General features: G+C 44.4%; 1 long non-coding RNA gene across 1 annotated transcript in view; it reads right to left on the minus strand.

Annotated features, from left to right (window-relative positions):
* The window catches only part of LOC138473699 (uncharacterized), a 133,951-nt gene extending 113,505 nt beyond the window's left edge, over positions 1-20,446 (minus strand). The window contains exon 1 of the long non-coding RNA XR_011268862.1: positions 20,351-20,446. This is a non-coding gene — a long non-coding RNA (uncharacterized lncRNA). The remainder of the gene's footprint in view (positions 1-20,350) is intronic.
* Positions 20,447-21,140: the final 694 nt, after the last annotated feature.

The raw sequence follows: 21,140 nt of genomic DNA on the forward strand, positions 1-21,140 counted from the left end.
TACTCCTCCCTCCCAGGCCCTCTGCACTGCACTTGCCTCCCACGTCTCCACCAAAAGACAGGACATCCTGTCTTCTCTCTCCTCTACGCCTATGCTACACCCCTCCACTCTTGCCCCCTTGGCCCATCTTTCGCACTCCCCCACACTCTACTCCTTCTCGCCCATTGCAGCGGATGAGGTCTCTAGAGTAGTTCGCTCTCTGAAAGTCTCCTCCAAACAGGTGCTCCCCTGCCCTTCCAGAACTATCAAGGACAACATCTCCTCTCTTTCCCCCCTGCCTTGGCAACTTCTGTAACCATTCCTTTGACACTATCTGTTTCCCACAACCCCTCAAACACCCCCTTGTGCTCCATCTCCTAAAAAAGCTGTCTGCAGACCCTTCCTGCCCAGCTAACTGTCGCCCTATCTCCATCACCTCTTTCCTTGGCAATCTCATGGAGAAGTTGGTTATCCCCCAACTGACCCACCGCACCAAATCTACTGGCTGTCTCCAGGACCACCAGTCTGACTTCAGAGCATCCAGAGGCATAGAAACAGCTCTCCTGAACACCTGTGAAGACCTGCTCATGATTCCAACGTTCCCTCTGTTCTGATATCACGCCTCAAAACCCTTGTGTATAGGCTTGTTATAAATGCCATATCATATCATATCATATCATATCATATCATTCTTCTCGAGGTTTCCTCTCCCTTTGACATGGTCAATCATGCCAGCCTCATAACTCGTCTCCATGATACCCTATACATCACGGACGGGGCACTGGCCTGGCTGACCTCCTTCCTTTCTAATCGCCCTTCCCAAGTGCAACTGGGCACTTTCCTCCCCCCACCTCATTCTTTACCTGTGGTGTCCCTCAGGGAGCTATCCTATCGCTGTGGCTGTTCAATATCTACCCCGCCCCTCTGGCCAACTTGATCACCTTCTCTCTGCACTTCCAGTGGTATGCTGATGACACACAGCTCTCTCCTTTTTACTTCCCTCCTCTACCTCCTCTTCTTCCTCTCTCATACCTTACTGCCTGACCACTATCCAAGCATAGAGCTCTGCTAATGATCTTTGCCTTAATGCCAGTAAGACTGAGATCCCACTCATTGGGACTCTTGCTCCCTTTTTCCCTCCCGCTCTCTGGCCATCCTCCTTGGGCCCCCTCCCCTCACACTCTTGCGTGGTAAAGAACCTTGGGGTCATCCTAGAATCCTCTCTTTCCTTCTCCCCTCACATCACAGACCTTGCCAGAAGTCCAACGTTCAGCTCCACCTCCTCAGAGGTACTCTCCCTTTCCTCACCTTCCCCCAGAATCTCAATGTGTCCACAGCCCTTGTTCTCTCTAGGCTGGACTACTGCAACAGCCTCTTCCTCAATTCACCTCTTTCCTCCCTTTGTCTTCTTCAACTAATCCATAATAGGGCTGCAAGCCTTTTCCTTGGCCTCAAGCCAAGGGACTGCATCCCTCCAGCCTTAAAATCTCTCCACTGGCTCACGGTGGCTGCAAGGATCAAAATGCAAGACCCTCTGCATCATCCACAAGGCTTTCTGGGCCCAGGTAACCATGCTACATCCAACTTTCTCTTCCTAAATACCTCCCTGCCAGAGTCCTTAGGTCCACTGGCTCCAACTCTCTGCAGAATAGACATTTCTCCAAGCAGAGAGTGGGGGGTAGATCTCTTTCTTCAGCAGGAGCCTCTCTCTGGAATGGTGTTCCTGTCCCTCTCAGGCTTGAGCTGGACCTCCTTAAGCTCTGGTAACTTCTCAAGACTTTCCTTTACTCCTCCTCCTTCTTTCTCACCCTCCCCTGATAATGTCCCCCTGCTTCTAGTGCCTGCTCCCTTATGTGACTTACAGGGGCCAGGCCCTCCTCCCCCAGTCTACCCCAGCACCCCTTACCAGCACTTGCCCTCAGGCACCCTTCCCTGACTAGCCTGAATCTGCTCCACCCAGTCCTCCACTTTGCTGACCTCTACCCCTGCTTCCCCTGACATTTCCCCCCCTGCGCTCCCCTCAGCACTTGGCTAGCCCCTGGGGCACCAGCCTTACTGCACTTTCCCCTCCCCTTCTCTTATACCAGCCTTTCCTCCCTGACCTTCCCCCTCCCTCTGGACTTATGTCACTGCACTTGCATGGTCTGAATGTCACAAGGCTTATAGCGACCATTTATTGCTGTTGTTTCTCCACTGTCCCCCATTCCCCCTTTTTCAGCCAGCATGCACTATGAAAAAGAATCCCAACCCTTTTCTCTTCTTCAACCCCTCATCAGCCAATGAACTTTCTGAGATTCTTAGGAGGAACAAGGGGTTGGAATAACTGCCAAAATAAACAAGGCTCTAAGGCACCTTGTTTACTCTCCGTTTGGCACTATCCCTGTGATTTATGAACCAGGGGTCGTAGAGGCAGTGCCAGAGGTCACAAAATAGTCAACAGGGGTCACATGTGCGGCCTCTGGTGACCCCCAATTGACACCTGGTATTCCATAAGACTCCTTTCTCACGCAGATGTAAAACGTTGTGCTCTTACAGACGTAGGAGGCAATCAAACCGAGTGCAAACACTGCGTTGACACTCTACTGCATCTTGGAAAGGCACCAAAAGGAGATGGAGGTTCTACTCTACCATTTTGCACTCCACTCAATCAAACATTACTGCCAAAAATGGTCATTTAAAAAAAAAGAAATCTAAACAAAATGGCATGCACGGGACCAGCTACATTGGCACAGAAGTGCTGTGGAGTCCCCTGCATGCAATTTTCTCTAAAAGCAGAGAGTAAAACAAGCCTAAATATTGTTTTACTATTCAGTTTTACTTTCCACATTGAGAGAGATAAAACACTTCCTGCGAATGCAAATGCATTCAAATAAAATCCACCTGCTCATTAGCAGGTGCTAATTTGAAATGTTTTCCACTGGAATACATTTGTTTTACACCTGTATGAACATCTCAGGTAGGCGTAAAAGGAAGTGCTCTCCTCAGACGGAGGAGGAAAGCAAAGCGGATATGTTATCTCTGCTTTGGTGCTTTCATATGCCTCAGGATGGTAGGAAAATGAGCTGGAGTGGGAATTGACAGCAAAAAAGTAATGTTCTGCTTTCATTTCCTGCTCTGCCCACTGTTACACGGCCCACAAAGAAGCTCATGTTGAACGAGCTGTAACTTAAATAAAATGCATGAAAGCCTTGCCTCAGGCTTTTACGCATTTCATTGACGTCACACCGCATTTTCCACAATTTGAATGGAGGAGAGGAGGCACAGACCGTAAATTATGATCTCAAAGGGCCGTTCCTCTCCACCATATAAATACACCACGCTTTTGCACAGGCATATATATTCTGGCACAAACGCTGTGGATTCCTATGGAGTTTGCCTGCATTTTACAGCAGCAAAAAGCAAGCGGACTCTTATAGGAATCCATTGTAGACGCCAAATGCCATGTGCACATAGCAGGTGCGTTTACTCATTTTGAATGGCGGTATGCAAAAGGGTGGCGTACAAGTGGTCACGCCACATTTCTGCTGTTTGCTATGGCACTCCGCCATGCAAATGTTAAAAATTTTGCAGAGAGCACCCACCTATGCAAAATTGTACATTTTCCAGTTTTCCTCCTTGCATTTTACAGGGAAATCAAAAATGAGCACCAAAGTATTTTTGCTGTTGGGTTATTCTTGTGTGTAGAGCCTGCATTGCCTATAATTCTAGGGCTGCTATAACATGAGGATCTCCAGACAGGATGTGGCAGACAACTGAGCCCTGAATAAGCTGCTAAGCTAGAATGAGCCTGAAAGTCTTAAATGAAAGTACCTCTAGAAGCATCCAAGTCATGAGAACATTCTGAACTTTCCACAGATTTGATACCTGCGAGGAGATTATTCTAGAGGTTGGCCCCTAGGACTGCAAGGGTGCAACCCCCACACTTACTCCTTTCGAATGTCGCAGTTCAAGTCAGGCAGTGGTAACGACTATTTGTATGTTGATGGTGATTATTGCTTATTGGGTCATCTTTGCATGTGACTCGTCCTGTACACATAATGCTCTCTGGGCAATGGCCATGATGTTAAATGGATGCAGCTTCCCTATAGGCAGCCAGTGTAGCTGAGTTTGTTTGATGATGTTTTCCCTTTGTCAGAGTTTAACAACGTTTCTCACTTCCTTTCTATGTGAAGAATGTACCACTGTAATTTGGGATAACAGGGTACAGGTATTTTGACCTGGGCCCTCATTACAAGGTTGCCTCAGCTTACCGTTTCCACTGCCTGATATCCCAGTAACACCGGGATATTATGGGCGGCAGTGGTATGGTATGGGACTCCACGGGAATGGGAACACTGAAGCACTGGCACCGTTAGTAATGATGCCGGTGCTTCAGTGATTTATCTGCCGGTAGTGGCCTGAACTACCAGCAGTTCAGGCCTGCTGGTTGTTCAGTGCCCCTACCAGAAGACACAGAGCATACTGGTCCGGAAAGGGTGATGATAACCATTGTTTCCAGCACCTTATTTCTGGGCCGGCATGCTCGTAATGAGTGCCTATAGTCTTGTAATGTCGTAACTGCTATGATTAGAAAGGTTCTGCAAGTCATGTCTCAGGGAGGCCAAATAAACAGGGGAGGGTGATCCTCATGGATTCCCCTTAAACATCTGCCTGGCCCTAAACAAAATAAGCTCTGTCTAGTGTGGTTTAAGCTGGAGCTTATTTGTCGTCATTCATTAGCCAACTTCAGTACTTCACTGCACTATATTATACAGTGAGCCAACAGATTTGCTAATATTCATATAAATCTGGGTGTCATCTGCATATGAATGGTAGCCCATCTTATACTTAGCCAAAATTACCATGAGGGTGCATATAGATGTTGAACAACAATGGTTGAGAGTGGAGAGTTCAGATTTGGGAATGAGAAATGGAACACATAGGGCCTCATTATGACCCTGGTGGTAGCCGTGCTGGAGTCATTTTTTTACCGGCACCTGGCAATGGGGAATTACCAGGGCATTACAGCCCCAGCGGTCCTGGTAATTCGCCATAACCAGGCGCCGGTAAAAATTACCCCCCATTCCCATTTGAGTCCCATAGTACTCAATGGGAATGGGGAGGAAGGTAGCACTGGCACCATACTTGACGGCAATGTCTGGTCTGCGAGCGGGTGCCTTTCCGGCCACCAGGTCAGACCACCTGGCAGCCGGAAAGGCACCTGCTTGCAGAACTCGGAGTATGCCGGTTCGTTACTAACGGTGCTGGTATATTACCGGCACCGTTGTTACCAGACCAGCATACTTGTAATGAGGCCCATAGTCTTTAGGGGCTCATTACGAGTGTCCCGGTCCTTTTAAAAATGCTGGTAACACCACTTCTGGCATTTTTACCAGACCAGCACACTCTGAGTTGGTCTGTAGACTCAGGTACAAACAGGGGAGTTGTTTGTACCTGAGTCATTACACTCAGGTTTTGGAAAATTGTTAAATCCATTTATTGTCTGTTTTTGTAATTCTTTTTATCGTTGTATGTGGATATATGGATGTGTAATTTGTGATTTGTATTGTTTTTTATAACCATGCTGTGTGAGGTTGGGTTTGACTCATACCAAACACTTTTATAAGTGTTTTTATGCTTGTGAATTAATGATTAAAAGCTAAAAAAACTTTTTTTATAACAGAAACAATAAGTACCGGGTCTATTTTTTCAGGACTGAAGGTACCATTATTGTGGGGTACACACCAACACATATGCACAAGATCAGAAAAATGTTATATGATGTAATGATCTCCTTTACATATTAATATACTTGGGTCATCCCCTGACCGTGTGAGAACGTTTGAAAAGGGGCTTGTTGTGCCTTATATAAAGTGGGGATTTCAAGTCTGTACATGTCCTTGCTTCTGGTGGTGTTCTGTCTGCCGGAGATACTGAGTTTCTTCGTGAGCTGCCGCTGTGACTTGAGGGCGACTGCCTTATAGATGATGCAGCAAGACTTGAAGATGATTTGTGCGTGCAGTGGAAGCCAGTAAGGGTCGATGAACGCCTGGCTGATGTGGTTGTCCCTGCGTAGACCCTTGATGAGGCATGCAGCCGCATGTAGGACACTTCCCAGGGGCACAAGGGAAGACGACGGGAGGCCTTCGAGGTGGGCATTGCCCCCATCCATGTGGGATAGGTGCAGTGCTTGAACAGTAGATCTAAAGCTGTCTGGGGGGAGGGCTTGACTTTCTGCAGGAGGTATAGCTGATACCAAGCTCTGTGAGTTTTCACAGGTATGTGTGAGGGGGTAGGAGGCCGCTGGGTGGAGTCAATTGTTGTTGATACTGATAGCAGTTTGTAAACGGAAGAGCTAGATGTGTTGCTCAAGAATGGGTGTTTAGATGAGGTTCTTGTAGAAGCGGGCAAGCCCATTGTTATTGTAGGTTCAAGTTGGGTGCCGGGTGGACTGTAAAAGGGGGTGGCAGATAGGGATAAGAAGGATGTGTAGTAGGCTTAGGCAGTGGTGCAGCAAGAAGTGAACACAGTTGTGGTGGATGGGGTACAGGAAACTGCATTTAAGGTGGTGAGGGGGACAAGGGGTGGTGGTTGGGTGGATGAGGAGGATGTGACACTTGCAAAGTTAATGCAGGATAAGGAGGAAGGGGGACATGGTAGTAGTATGTGGGGAAGGATGAGTAGGTGGTGTCTATAATAGCCCAGATGGGGGTGTCTGTGGGGAAAGAGGAAGAGGTTGTGGCTTAGGTGAAGAATGGGACTGAGGATATTGGGCCCTTTGTGTACAGGAGGCAACATGACAGATGACCTGGAGACTTTGGGGGATAGTTATACAATGAATCAGGGGATCACTATCCTTTGCAGAAGAACCACAACAATTTGTGAAGGACAAACCCTCCCCTGTGATAGAGTGGTAAACATTTCTAAAGGAGCAACGCTTTTTGGGATATCTGAAAACATGATGTGGGTGACCTACTCTGTCCTGTACGAAAGCAATACAAACATTTGAAAGAGCAGCATTTCTCCTTGGGAGAAATCTGCGTAAGAATCCTAAACTTTTTGAGGAGGGGATTGTTGATTATGATATGATATGAAAGGTTATTTATGTGCGGACCCGGGGATCCAACCTGTGTTGCTCCGTGTGGTCTTGCTTCCAAGGCAAGCACGTTGCTGCTGAGCTATCCTCCCGAGATTAGCATAGAATGGGTAAGCAGTACTTTGAAGTCGGGGATCTCCAAGAGTGGTGCTGTTGAGATTCAAAGTTACCCCTTATGTGCCACAGCTATCGCTTTTCTCTTTTACCTATTAGATTTGCTTGGAGGAGTTTGACGTTGCTTTCGATTGATTTAAGTGCTATTATTTTGTAGTCATCTGATAACCATGTTTCCATAATGAATGTGAGGTTAATACCTCCTACAATCTTGTGGATCTTCGTTCTGTGCTTAGACATTAAGAGACCATTGATCAAGGTTCCTTGTTCCTTATTGTTTGCCTCTACATCCCATTTGGTGAAGTGTGCATTCCTGCTTATATCCTGGCTTCATTGTTCATAAGATACTCATTAAATAGTGCAAGCAGTGAGCAGGTTAGTTTGATGTGATCATTCGTCTCTTGGTGGAGCCTGCTATTCTTTTATGATGAAGTGTGGGTCTTGGCTGTATATTTCTGTTAGTGCTGTGTTATCCTTTTAGCATGTGTTGGATAGTAGAGTCGATCCATCGCTTGGGAAAGTGGGGATTCTCTGTTTTAAATGTTGTTCACAAGCCTTCTTGTGTGGGGGTCAGTCGTAGGATTCTGTTGCTCCTGCTTGCGTTGTCGTTGTCCTGTTCAATTTCACCTCGCATTCATTGTGCTGCAGGATAGGTGTGTTGTTATGCTGACAGGCAATGCAAGACATAGAACATTTAATATTCCAGCCTCTCTCATATGTCGTTGCCTTGTGTGAGATTGTTAGGTGTTGTGCTTATGTGTTTAGTTTGGTTCATTGAATAGTATTTCTTATATTGGTGTTATGGTTGTTTTCCAGTTTTCTTCTTTCTTGGCTGTCTTTCCTTGGGTGGACTATTTTGAAAGTTTGGCTAAACTAAGCAAAATTGGCCCTAATTAGTCTGCTGATGGAGATTGAAACATGAATTATTTAGGGGAATTTAGTTTCCTGAATCTGTGCTGACTCAGAATGAATTATCGGGCAATGTAAAGAGTTGATCAAATTAAACAAAGAATTATGTTGCAGTCAGATGAGAATAATCAAACTTTGCAAAAATTGAGTAATCTAGCTTCCCAAAATAAATTAATCTAGCAGCAGAGTGAACTATAGTTTTACCTTAGCAGTAATATAGGTGTAATTCAACTTCAGTGGGTTTAATTAGGCTAATTAATAAGATTAGTCAAACTAAACAATGTCAAGCCAGCTGCAAATACATTTCTATAGATGTGGAATGAAAATTAGTGCAGCTAGAAGAATTGATCTATTTATGTACTGAGAATAATGTGTAATGGTTTGCAGGTCCAATAGTAACAGCGCCAGTAAGCTACCGGCACCGTTACTACCGGACCGGCAAACTACGAGTTCTGCTCGCAGGTGCCTTTTTGCCCACCAGGTTTGAACTGGCGGGCGTACCGGCGAGCACTGCATGTCGGATGCATGGGCACCATTCACGAATGGTGCCGTTGCATTCAGCTTCCCCTTTCCCATTGAGCCCTTTTGGGCTCAAATGGGACTGGGGAAGAATATTTTCTGGAGGCCGCGAATGGGCAATTACTGGGTCCGGCAAGGCTGTAATGACATGGTAAGTGGCCATTCTGGGGCCCCTGAAAAAAAATGATACCGGTGGCAGCCGTGCCGGTGTTTCCGACACGGCTCCCGCCAGTATCATAATGAGGCCCACTGTCCAAAAAGTCCACGATGACGTCAGACGTTTCGTGAACGGCGATGAGCAGATAAACAGTTTAAAAAGTTGCATAAAGTATATAGAAAAGTTAAAAATGATGCTCGAAGATGGGGAATGGCAGAGTTTTAAGGTGAAACTTTCTAAATTGGAGACAAATGTTGTTATATTGGGGTAAGTACGATATAAGTAAATTGTAGCAAATTAGGGTACACTGGTAAAAACCCATGATATTCAATGAAAACCTTTGTTACAGGGACATTATCGTTACGTTGCACTAATAAAACGCTATGAAAAGGAATTAGGGCATTAGGGGGCAATACTGAGGACCTTATAAAAGCCTGATTTGATAAGGTCCTCAGTAGTTCATAATTTTGGTAGCCTGACATTTCTGACCCATAAATCGATGAAGAAACTGTCTGATCTTGGTAAAGATTGTTTTAGTGCATGATGAGCAAAAGACTCACTAAACTCGAGATTGGTGGAGGTCAAACAAATAAAGCCAAGCTTGCTTTTGTAGCACAGGTTTCCATGACCCCATGTTGTTGAATTGTAGGTCTAGGAAATCGGCATGAGTGACTTCTTTGATTTTATCTTCACCCAGGTTTAAGTGAAGTTTGGCTGCCCTCTTACCATTTTGTGGCATATACCATAGCCTTACTATTCTTTCAGTTAATGATCATAACTTTCTCTAACACAACTGTAAGAAAAGGGCTAAATTGTGCTTTTAAGCCTTTGGGGGTTATAGACAAAAGCACCCCATCTTCCACATAAAGAAGAATTGGAAGACATCTAATATGATTGTTAAAATCGTTCCGATAAATGCAAAAAAGTGCCAGAGCCAAGACTCTGCCATGCCGAACCCCTTTAGAAATAGGAAAAGAGTGTGTAGTCTGCTCCTTGTAATTCTCCCCAACTTGAGCAGTGCTGCTTGAGTGCAGATCTGTTAAAATATACAAATGCTCTTTGGAGCCATCAAGATCCATTAAACTCTGCCAGAGTTTGTCTTGAAAACTTCCAAATGCCATTTTAAAATCGATGAATAGCAAGTAAATAGGAATCTTTTGAAATAACACATGATTGAACAGTTAAACACTGCTTTGAAATCCTGCTTGATGACAGCTAATTATTTAGCTGTCACTTATCCATTCTTCGAGCAGGGTCAAAAAAAGAGTGCAGAAGATTTTTGAAGATAAATCTTTAAGTGATATCTACGTATAATCTGAGGGTTCATGGCGGCTTCCCCTATTGGGGATTTGAACTATAAATGCTGAACACCATAAATCAGTGATTGAATTGGTTTTAATAATGTCATTGAATAAGATCAATAAACAGAGACACCAAATATTTGGCATTTTCTTTCATACATTAGCCGGCACCATGCCAAGGCCTAGTGCTTTCCCACTGCTTTCACTGGAAAGGGCTGACCTCACTTTCTGTAAAATACAACTTAATAAAGTCATTGAAATTGGTCAGCAAGTTTCTTGAATCATCCTAGTTTCCCCTCATGGTTGAAAAAGGTAGACAATAATGTGTTAGCCAACTCTCTTTGGAGATTCAACATCCAAGACTGGACTGCGGTTCAAGTGCCCTGGATATGACTATCCTCCTCAACAGGTTTTATTTTTTGTATAGAGAGCATTTAGGCATCCCAGCTATCTGTAAAATGTGTTTTTCTTATATGAAAGCTGTGCCTTGTATGTGTCTCTTTCAGCAGCTAGAGCTATTAAAGGGAGTCCCAGTGGATTCTTGGTCAAAGAGATATATCTGGACTTTAACTATCTGCAGTCCCTTTTCTAGCATCTCACACCCGTTTAACAGCCTCCTAGTTAAACCTAGGAGATGATTTTGTACTTGGGGGATACATTGTCCTTACTATTCAAATCTAGCACAAAAAGAAGGCGTATTTCATAGGAAATCATTGGTTTTACGCCAGCAAGAAAATGTCATGCTGGCATAAAACCATGTTGTTTTTTAAGGTAGAGGGTAAAAAGAAGGTTTAAATATAACCCCCGTTCCAAGCCCTCCCTCAAAAAAAGATGAACATTCACCAGAGCATGAAGGGAGGTGTTAAGACAGGCACACCACCATGACGCCTGCCTTTAATGTCTTCATTTATGCTCTGGGGGACACCAAAATGACCTCCCATGTGTCTAAATCTGTACATGCCTACAGCAAAGCGCCATGCACCATCTCTGAAGATGGACTTCAGCTCCCAGAGTGCGTCACCAGAGTTCAGGCAGCAGGAAAAGCCTGCATAAAACAGCTGCAGGGCCCCCCCTGGACAAAATGACCCCAATTTGCTAAAGGAAGGCTGACACCCACCTTTTCCCTTCATGGTGTATTTCCTAAATTCACAATCACTCATTGAATACGTGTTTCTTAATGCGCAGTTGTCTGCATGTGCAACATAATTGCGAGGACCTCCTTTTTCAGAATAAACCATGAGTGTTCTACTTTCATGAAATTCCTGTGACCGTATTCTCTTGGTGGCCTGAACTTTACCATACTTCCTTTATTCGTGGTCTCAGTAATATACCCTATATAAGATTATATATGGGAGGTGGAGATTCCACAATCCTCTCAGCGAATGGGCCAGACTTCGGGAACAGTTGTGAACAGGCTATATTACTTGTACATGGAGCCTTTTTAAATGGAACAGGGGCATGTACCTTGGCAAAGTGAGAACCCCTTGCCAGATGACTGGGGGGCGGTGGGTAGGCTAGGTGATCCTCCTCAGGCCAAGCATTGTGTAGCAGGCAGCAGTCCTTGCCCACCTGCCTGGTCACCTAGGAGTCACTGTCTGACCAAATATCTAGGTAGAATACTTAGGGCCTCATTACACAGTAGGCGGTAAACCATGGTGCTATTAGCACCATGGTTGCCGCCGGTACCATACTGGTACCACCATGGAGGAAAGGGGAATTACCACCCCATTTCAAGGTTGGCGGGGCGGTAATTCCCCCTTTCACCATGGCCCTTCCCCATTCCCATTTTTGCCCCATAGAGCATAATGGGAATGGGGAAGGATCTAATTACGGTACCGCAAATTGTGGTACGGTATTTTAGTACCAAGGTCCCTTTGCGGGTCCCAACTTTAACGGCTGGTCTACACCAGCCGTTAAGGTCGGGTCCCGCAAAGGGACCTCGTAGTAAGGCGGTAAGGGTTAACTGTCACCGGTACCTTTACCGGTGACCGTTAACCCTTACCGCCTTCCGTTTAATGAGGCCCTTAATCGCAACAGCCAACTCCTATTTCTCTGTAAACAAAAGATATTCTTGCTCACTAACTGCCAGACATGCCCTAATATGCAAGATACAGAATGTGGGCAGTGCTAAAGTGAGGCATGACAAATGTACATATAGTGCCTACCAGGATGTCCACGCAAGCATTAAGAGTTCCTTGTGTCGGGGAGATGGGTTAGAAAAGGGTCACTTCATCACCTGACCTAATGTGGCAAAATACTTTTAATAGTGCTACAAATAGTTATAATCATGTGCAATTTGGAAAAAAGCTAATATGTGCAAAAACCAATCGACCTTGGTTCTCTTCTAGTTTACGTCACGATGACCTCTGAGGCAGACAATAGCTGTGTTATCATGGCAGTCCACGCATCAATCTATGTTTACAATAATCTGTAGAGGTTGCAATGTGTTTTCCAAAGTGATTTAGCATGCAATGACGAACTGCATGCTGTTACAGGATGGTGAATTCTCTATATCACTGCCAGCTGTGAGAAGGTTAAGGGAGTCTGGTTCAGATACGACTAAGATCTGCTCTGCACCGGCCTGGAATCTGGAACTTCCCACAGAGCTGGAACCCATTTGCAAGAACAAGGATGCTCCCAACATCTTCACAAGGCTAGGTAAATACCTAAAGACTGCCTTTTGAATCTTTGCTTTAGACACTTTAATACTTACTGTTCGTTATTGTCCTGTATTGCCTCATCCTGTAATTGACATATTGATACATTTGAAGTATAACAGATACACATGTCTCTTAATACATTGTAGGCCATTGTCATTCATAATTGAGACAACGTTTATATGTGACAAACATGGAAAGAAAACCTTTGATAATGACTTTCAAGGGACATAACATTGGTTTGGAAGTTATCCGGGTGCCCATATGTCTGTATCTTTCACTTCAGGTTTCCTTTGCCCACATTTTAATTGAACGTCCTTTCATTGCTTCCCATCACAGAATAACAAATGTTTTATGAAATGTGGCTGCCATGATATTAGCAGTAGTTTCTTGCATTTTGGTACATTGCTGGATTATGACATTACCAGTCTACATAAATCATGACCTTTTAAGATATGCTTTGTCACATGGAGATTGCTGTTATGTTCCATTCATATGGATGTATTATGTATCTGGGACAAGTCCTTCAAGTGCCCCTTTGTTCTTAGAAGGGATAGAAATTACTAATTGTGGTCGTTAAAGAACACGTGATTGTAGCAACGATATGTGAGAGCCTGAACATCTTATTTAAAAATTGCAATGGCCTTAAGATGCCAACGTTTGACACACATGAAAATGTAGTACCCAGTGATTTCAATGCAGAATATGCACCACGCACATTTTTCAGGGCAGAATATTCACCACCAAGAAATTCAACAACAATAACTAATTTGAAAAGAAAAGGTACAGCTAAAATCTGGTAAAGTGGGTACTGTTCTTTTAGGGGTGGAGGGGTGTGATTGGAAGTTAAAGGGGCATTTACGATTGGGTTTCCAACCACAAATTCTTTCTTGAATGTGCTTCTGGCCATCTAAGTTTAAGGGACTATTTCAAAGACAGCTATTAAGACTTTTCCAGAACATCAGCCTCTGCCCGCATCTCTTCCTATTCTGTTTACTAAAAAGATGGATGCATTCCCTTTGTTACCAAGCATCCACCTGGGCCAGTGCTGAAGATCCAGAAGGGGGCTATCAGCCAAGTGGGTAATACAAGCATGCGTTATATTTCCTTGTCAAGCATGGAAGATATACCCTTAATGAATTATATTATCTGAGCTTGGGAGTTGGGGTTATTCAAAGAACATCCCCACGCAAAAAATAAACATCCTAGCAGGCTGGATAAAAACGAGAACAATTGTTTAATAGCAAAAGTCCATAGGGATGATATAATCAATGTATGCATTGTAAATTGTCTTTCAATGCTCCATATTCTGGGGGGGGGGTAGCATAATAATTTGTGGATACCTCTTAAAGTGTGAACTATCATCCAAATTGCATGATTCGTCTTTATTAACAATGAAAAGAAAACAGTAATTGGATCCCTGAGACGAGAGTGCTGAACATGTTTCTCAGTCTCCATATTATGAAACATTTGAATCCACTTTGTATTTTGGGTCTATGGCGTGGCAATGAAGAGCTTAGCTATCCGTTAGTAAACAGTAGACCATGCAGAACCGGGGGTTCTTGGTGCACAGGTTTGTAGCCAGGGTGATATTTGGTATATTAAGAGACAACATCTCCAAAATGTCCACATTGGTATCCAGCTGAAACCTTGTGGGCATCCTTCTTGGCCTGCAGTGACTCTTTCCCGCTCCAATGAAGAGCTTAGCTATCCGTTGGTAAACAGTAGACCATGCAGAACCGGGGGTCCTTGGTGCACAGGTTTGTAGCCATGGTGATATTTGGTATATTGAGAGACATCTCCAAAATGTCCACATTGGTATCCAGCTGAAACCTTCGGGCATCCTTCTTGGCCTGCAGTGACTCTTTCCCGCTCCAAGACGTCATCTCAGCCAAATTGAGGACAGAGAACCAGACAGAAGTCTGCTGGGTGACAACCGTTGCTATCCAAAGCCTGTGACGGTCTCCAACGAGCCATCGCCATGAAGATCATCTGGGCTATATATACTTTTACCGACCACATTTGTAAAGTGGTACATTTGTAAATTTATTTGGGGTTCCCCCCTCCAAACCCCCATTGTTTACCCTTGTAACACCACCCCAACCCCATCCCGACCCATTTGATTCCCTTTACCCCACTACCCTTTATTTATTTAATTAATGTTTGCATTTTCTTTCCAGCATTATGGTCCAGTGGTCTGAAATTGACCACTCTGTAATGTTTTAGATATATTGACTGGGTACCATCATCTGCTGGGTATGACACTGCAAGAGTGCAAATGCCTGATCCCTCCAAAGTCCTTTCTTCAGCTGCCAATGCTAAGAAATCCAAACCGGGGTCTAATCCTCATTGAAAATATACTGTCCGGATCTTAGGTACTTACCTGGGGCTTGCTGCATTGCTCTTTTGCTCCTGGGTGCTGCATTCAGCTAATCCTTGCACCCCTCCAGTGCCTACCTGTAGTTACATTGGGGTGGACAACTCACCAGACTCTTCCTTGTCTTAGGACACTTTTCCTTGGGGAAATACAACTAGGGAAACTGTACAAAGTAAAGCTGACAGTTACCAACCTGCAAACCTGAAGCGTTTCTTCTGGACTCTGCTCCTTTGATCCTTTGATCCCTGAACTCTGCTTTTCTGCCTTGTCTTCCTCAGCCTTTGGCCACTGTTGTCCCAGTGCCCACTCTGGCTTGTGAGATGTACTTAAGACAGGGTTGGACTTGATGAAATAAACTAAGCTAAAGCTATAAAAAGTTATCAAAATATCCTAAATATGGCATATATCTTTCAGGAGGTGTGATTATGTGATTTGTTACGATTATTGCTATTCTCCAGTATCTAACTCTCTGAATTTGCAACTGTTCTCTTATTATATTATTGTGTGATAGTACATACTTAACTTAAATGCTAAAAGCCTTAATGCATATAAACATATACCCATTCTTTGTATGACTTCTAGTGTTTCTAAGTTTCCTTGAACTAAGTTTTGTTTGCCTCACTACAGGCCTCCTCTCTCCTAGAATAAGCGTGGTTGCTCAGCCATTGCTACCATTAGGGAATCACAACTTATAATTTGTTGCACCTAAGTGTTTGAGAAGTACTTGGGTGGGAGGTTTTTGGAACATTTGTCACTAATGGTGCATTTTAAACCACATTGGACCAGGGCAGTTGGTCCAAGATACCAGCAGCAAAGGCACTAAGGCTTGAAAGTGGCACACATTGGTCCATAAAACTAGCCCACGGGTGCCCTTCTGTCTGGCCCTTTTGGGAATTACCTTTTGCTTAGCCACCATTAATGAGCTGATTTTTATTTTATTGCTATTGTTTTTGTATACGTAGCTGAATCGTATAAAGTGCAAACCTAGCTAGGAAGCAAGGGCAGACAGTACAAGTGGGAGTGAAGCAAATGTAGCTATTGTTGGGAGAAGCTTATACCTTTTGATGGAGTGTTCTTGTCTGTTCGATTGGCAGTAATTGACTCAGGCGATATGGCACGAGGCGGCTGGCCAACCATGTAGGGATCCACCAGCTGCCCAAGTTTGGGGGCCAAGCGAAGCGAGGGTCCTTTAACGTGGGTGGCGGTGCCGTTACCGACAGGGTTGGCCCGCCACCTCAGGGCATATCGCCTTCAGCACCAGTGAGTAAACCACATGGAGACCCATACCTTGATTCCATCCTGCAATGCGGCGTTGTGCACAGGAGTTCATCTTCGGTGCTGCATAGCAGGACGGAATAAAGGTACGCCTTTAGCACCCTCATGTTCTAGTCGCGGATTCTCAAGGCGGTATGGGGGCGTTGGGAGGGAGCAAGGTAAGCCAGGGTGAGGTATGGGGAAGTTCAGAACCTTGTCTTATACCAAAGGATTCAGACTGCGTTCCGAGCTTCCTGATTGGCTGGTGCACCCGCCCTGTGAGCTAATGAGGAATGCATCTATGCACATTTTGGACTGTGTTATAGCATTGCTAATGGTGTAAAAGTAACAACTATCCTTCTTTTCATCCTTAATAGTTAAAGCTGCCGACATATTCGACGAGTGTGAACTATGTGCCAACCCAGCCTGTCCTGGCTGCAACTGAACATACATTATTTCAGGGGGAAAGAAAACACACATTACAAATTCACAGAAGAACTTCAACTTTTCATCCAGAGATGCTAGTATCAGATGAATCTAATTATTTTCCCACTGCGCACAGATGCATCTTTCTGAATTTTTACGCAAATGCATGTTTCTTTTCTTTAAATGCGTTTTCCTATAACAATGTTCCAATGACTCACAGCAACTGTGCATCACATGAAAACGACCCATGTCCTAGTACACTCTTTATAGGTCACGCCTTGCTGTATTATTTTCAATGATTTTGCTGCAATGTTTTAATAAATGTTGGCAAGAGTTTTATTTAGATTCACTCTCTGAATTGCAGCTGGATAAAATTTTAATAGACTGCGCGAGAGAAAAAGAAATATGTTTTGACATGTTTTAATAATGTTTGTATTGTATTGTGACATGCACGATACCGATACTCATATATTTTTGATATTAGGACATGCATAGTTAAATTAAATAATGAGCGAGTTAACACATTTACCATACTGGACAATATGTGCACCCACACCATCATTGTTTTATGAAATCTGCTGAAAAACATTTGTGAGATACTTGCACTAAGGCAAACATTGCTGGGTACACACGTGCATTAAAACAATGGATATTTACAATATGCTCTTGTCCCCTATACCTACATTTGCACCAGTCCAAAGTTTCAGCATTATGGCACTAGTTGCCTATTTTTAAAGAAAAAGGGGAGCCTGAATTTAGCAGAAAGCACAGTGGCAATTCTGTTACACTGGGGGTCAGAATTTGTGAGTTAGGTGTATGCGTTAGGGCACTGTTATTTGGCATATTTCTTTGTGTACATGCTTTTAAACTCTTTCCAGACATGTACTTTCCACTGCTTGCTAACATATAAGCCACCCTCTATCCAATCGGCCCAAATGAAAAATCTGTGAATACTCTTTGACAATAAAATGTCAGTGCAACTTCAGATTGACTCAGAGGCACACATGCCCCACTTCCAGCTATATTGCTTCAGGAAGATCATGACCTACCTGTACACAAATCACAAACTCGTAGTTACCAGAGCACTCGTGCTGGCCTGCCTCGACTACTGTAATAACCAGTATCTGGTGTTAAACAAAAATCCTCTATTAAAACTGCTTCTTAAACAAAACAAGGCTTGTTCTTGGTCTTAAGCCTTGGAATCATATTTTACCAGGCATGAAAGCCTTCACTTAGCTCTCCATAGAGAACCAAATTCCCCACAGAGTCCTCTACCACTTTGCTTCCATGTTGGGGACATTGTTTAGCACAATATCGAAACTTTTACTTATACAATACACCTCTAGGAGAGTGTTAAGATGGACAGAGAACAATGGTCTAATAGTGTTAAGATGGACAGAGAACAATGGTCTAATACTACTGAGGTCAAAGAGAATGAAACTGGGAGGGTGATCCTTTGCAGTGTGAGTTACTAAACATTGGAAAAACCTTCCTCTCGACAAAAAAACAGAACAAAATCCAGAGGGGTAGCCAGGAGTGTCTAACAAGTGAGGACAGAAACTAATGTAGTTGGTCCCACAGCAGTGACATTAACATCTGTAAATGCCCACATAGTGCTGCTGGGAGGACATCTACAGATTTTGGGTGGGCCTTGCTCCTCCGGCCCTACCCTCTCTACGTCTCTGACACAATCCCAAGGGATTCAAAAGAAATCTGAAACCTTGGCTCACCCAATGCAAGCATTGTTAGCCATGGCCCACACGATGTTCAGCACTTCTAGATTGAATAGCACTCCTACAAACATCAATGGCTTATAGCCATCTCTGTTGACCTAGAACCATCTAGCTTTGGGTGTGCAAAAGAATATCATAGCTGTACTTCTTTTACACACTATGTTTAGTAACAGCGGAGTGCAAAGCAGAGTGTGGTCTGCTGTGGAGACTGTCCTGCTGATCCCTGGAGTCTTTTCTTACTGTCTATTGACGGCAACTGCAACTAAAATTAGACACTCCCTGCAAGGAGTGCGGAGAGGAGTACAAACAGAGTGTGGTCTGCTGTGGAGGCTGCCCTGCTGAACCCTGGAGTCTGTTCTTTCTGTCTATTGATTGCAACTATATTTACACACTCCCCACACGGAACAGAATGCAAATCAGAGCGTGGTCTGCTGTGGAGACTGTCCTCCTGATCCCTGGAGTCTGTTCATTGACCCCCAACTATAATTACACACTCCCCATGCGCAGTGCGGCTCAGAGTGAAAAGCAGAGTGTGGTCTGCTGCGGAGGCTTCTCTGCTCATCCCTGGAGTCTGTTATTTTTGTCTACTATAATTACACACTCCGCGCACAGAGTGCAAAGCAGAGTGTGGTCTGCTGTGGTCCATGTTGGACGAATGGCAACTGGTGACAGGTTGCAGGGACCTGGGAAAATTAGATGCATTTTCTTGTTTGTGAATAACGGACCGAGCGGTGTCCACTCAAGTTGATCCTGCATTGTTTAAACTCATCTTAAGGTACGAAGTATGTAGCGGGATAGTAATGGAACCCACCCTTGATCTACTGCGAGCGAGGGGGCAGGTTGCCTACAGAGTGACGGTCCTATTCCGCGGCACCCGAGCACTAGCACTACTATCCGAACTATGTCATGTAGTGCAGTGCCTCGGTTGCCGGCAATCGGCACAAGCAATCAGCCCTTGCAAGCCGTTCCAACTTTAACACTATGATTCTTTCACGTTGTCAGTAGGCTGAGACTATCATAGTAAAACCTCAGTATACCTCTCAGCACCCAACAGCGACCACCTTATCCTGCTAGTTCAACATTCAACCCTAATGACTATGTGACCAGTCTGCACCTCTCATGGCATCTTCCATGAAGACTACCTCCGAGCCACAGGCCCACTGCCTTTATATAGATCCTTTAACCTGTTTTGATGAGTGTACCTACTGCCTTTCATGTGCTTTACTTAGGCCACACCTACTGCTTGTATTCACCACTTTGAATGCTTAAATGCCCTTTACTATGTTCTTAATGTTGAGCACGCTAGGCTCACTGCCTTTATAGGGATCCCTTAACTTGTTTTGACAAGCGTACTTGCTGCATTTCATCCGCTTTACTCAAGCCACACCTACTGCTTTGCTGAGGTCACAAATGTACATTGCTGAGCGTATTTGCTACACTTCTTGTGTATTGCCCTCTATACATGTACTGAAGGCTACACAGGCCTATCCTATGGCACTCTGCTGAGGTCCCATAACGAGTATTGATGATCGGATGTACCATACCTTACGATCTTTTGACCTGAGACATATGCTCTGGCCTTAAACCCTCAAGGTGCCAAGGCGCCCCGTGCCCGGCCACGGTCATCAAGGACTGTGCCACCAAACTCACCCCATTCATCACAAACCTAATTAACGCATCTTTTGTAAACAATATTGTCCCAAGTGACCTCAAAACTGCTTGGGTACTTCCCCCCCTAAAAAGACCTTCCCTGAACCCAAATACACCTACAAACTACTGACCTATCACAATAGTGCCATTCTTATTGAAAATACTAGACAGAGTGGCCTACTTACAAATACAAAACTACCTGGAAATGAATGACCTCCTTGGCTTACGACCATCTGGCCTCCGCCCTAGACAAGGGAGGGAAACAGCTCCTTTCGACTTAAAAATCCAAATGGATGAGCTGAAAGAAAAAGGAAAACTAGCATTACTACTCCTGCTTGACCTTTCTGCAGCATTTGATCTTAATGATGAAAAGACAGAGCTGCTCCTCTTAGGCTCACAACTCCACCTTACAAAACTAAACAACACCTTCAAAACTTTCAACATCAATGGTAACCTCATAAAATTGTCCAAAGAAGTGAAATCCCTTGGTTTTTACCTGGACTCATCACTCACATTAGCGAAACAAGTTGAAGTGGGAGAATGGAAGACCAGGCTCCCGTCCTTCACCTCTCGCGCTTGGCCTAGAGGGTCACGACCCAGACACCCGCCGCGAGAAGAGTTTGTCCATTTACCAGACGACCAGGTACCCTGGTACAGGAACATACGGATGTGTCCATCTGCCTGCCCAGCAGCCCGCACTGGCCATGCCGACACCTGCGGCACGGATCAACTAGACTAAAATCTACACGTCGTTAGAGATGCCATGACGACCTAGACAACGGGAAGCACATCTGTACAAATATACACACTGAACATTCCCACACCAATCTACACGAAGAATATACTCAGTGCTATGACGTAGGCGACAGGCATATTCACGGACGTGCATCTTTATTATTTTTACATAGGCTTTCAGAATGCAGAAACGCAAGACGCGTCATGAACTCATCTATAAAGCTTGCTCACGCTTCTCTTGAAACCCGTTACCA

This window comes from Ambystoma mexicanum, chromosome 8, assembly GCF_040938575.1.
Source record: "Ambystoma mexicanum isolate Mex_15411 chromosome 8, UKY_AmexF1_1, whole genome shotgun sequence".
Taxonomy (NCBI): domain Eukaryota; kingdom Metazoa; phylum Chordata; class Amphibia; order Caudata; family Ambystomatidae; genus Ambystoma; species Ambystoma mexicanum.